Consider the following 1819-nt stretch of genomic DNA (forward strand, 5'->3'; position numbering starts at 1 on the left):
ATCCTCCCAAGTCTCATTACCAAATAACTTGTCATTTAGCTTCATGATTGCTCCAAGGTACTTGGCAACTTGCTCTTCAGTGACATCTTCATCCTCTTCAGAGGAAGAATACTCATCAGAGCTCATGAATGGCAGAAGTAAATTCAATGGAATCTCTATGGTCTCAGTGTGAGCCTCAGATTCCCATGGTTCCTCATTAGGGAACTCATTGGAGGCCAGTGAACGTCCATTGAGGCCTTCCTCAGTGGTGCTCACTGCCTCTTCCTCCTCTCCAAATTCGGACATGTAGGTCATGTTAATGGCCTTGCACTCTCCTTTTGGATTCTCTTCTGTATTGCTTGGAAGAGTACTAGGAGGGAGTTCAGTAACTTTCTTGCTCAGCTGGCCCACTTGTGCCTCCAAGTTTCTAATGGAGGACCTTGTTTCAGTCATGAAGCTTTGAGTGGTTTTGATTAGATCAGAGACCATGGTTGCTAAGTCAGAGTGGCTCTGCTTAGAATTCTCTGTCTGTAGCTGAGAAGATGATGGAAAAGGCTCGCCATTGCTAAACCTGTTTCTTCCACCATTATTGTTGTTGAAACCTTGTTGAGGTCTCTGTTGATCCTTCCATGAGAGATTTGGATGATTTCTCCATGAAGGATTATAGGTGTTTTCATAGGGTTCTCCCATGTAATTCACCTCTTCCATTGAAGGGTTCTCAGGATCATAAGCTTCTTCTTCAGATGAAGCGTCCTTAGTACTGCCTGGTGCAGCTTGCATTCCAGACAGACTTTGAGAAATCATATTGACTTGTTGAGTCAATATTTTGTCCTGAGCCAATATGGCATTCAGAGTATCAATCTCAAGAACTCCTTTCTTCTGATTCATCCCATTGTTCACAGGATTCCTTTCAGAAGTGTACATGAATTGGTTATTTGCAACCATTTCAATCAGTTCTTGAGCTTCTGCAGGCGTCTTCTTCAGATGAAGAGAGCCTCCAGCAGAACTATCCAATGACATCTTGGACAGTTCAGACAGACCATCATAGAAGATACCTATGATGCTCCATTCAGAAAGCATGTCAGAAGGACACTTTCTGATCAATTGTTTGTATCTTTCCCAAGCTTCATAGAGGGATTCACCTTCCTTTTGTCTAAAGGTTTGAACTTCCACTCTAAGCTTACTCAATTTTTGAGGTGGAAAGAACTTTGCCAAGAAGGCATTGACTAGCTTTTCCAAAGAGTTCAGGCTTTCTTTAGGTTGTGAGTCCAACCATATCCTAGCTCTATCTCTTACAGCAAAAGGGAATAGCATAAGTCTGTAGACCTCAGGGTCAACCCCATTGGTTTTGACAGTGTCACAGATTTGCAAGAACTCAGCTAGAAACTGATGAGGATCTTCCAATGGAAGTCCATGAAACTTGCAATTCTATTGCATTAGAGAAACTAATTGAGGCTTGAGCTCAAAGTTGTTTGCTCCAATGGCAGGGATAGAGATGCTTCTCCCATAGAAGTCGGGAGTAGGTGCAGTAAAGTCACCCAGCACCTTCCTTGCATTGTTGGCATTGTTGTTGTTTTCGGCTGCCATGTCTTCTTCTTTGAGGATTTCTGTTAGGTCCTCTACAGAGAATTGTGCTTTAGCTTCTCTTAGCTTTCGCTTCAAGGTCCTTTCAGGTTCAGGGTCAGCCTCAACAAGAATGCTTTTGTCTTTGCTCCTGCTCATATGAAAGAGAAAAGAACAAGGAAATATGGAATCCTCTATGTCACAGTATAGATATTCCTTGAGGTGTTAGAGGAAAAGAAAAATAGAAGGAAGTGGTAGAAAATTCGAACTTATCAAG

General features: G+C 42.3%; 1 non-coding gene across 1 annotated transcript; it reads left to right on the plus strand.

Annotated features, from left to right (window-relative positions):
• Positions 1-1053: 1053 nt before the first annotated feature.
• LOC112767918 (small nucleolar RNA R71) lies at positions 1054-1161 on the plus strand. The gene has a single exon (XR_003185363.1). It is a non-coding gene; the product is annotated as a small nucleolar RNA R71 (small nucleolar RNA).
• Positions 1162-1819: the final 658 nt, after the last annotated feature.

This window comes from Arachis hypogaea, chromosome 2 (genome assembly GCF_003086295.3).
Source record: "Arachis hypogaea cultivar Tifrunner chromosome 2, arahy.Tifrunner.gnm2.J5K5, whole genome shotgun sequence".
Taxonomy (NCBI): Eukaryota; Viridiplantae; Streptophyta; class Magnoliopsida; order Fabales; family Fabaceae; genus Arachis; species Arachis hypogaea.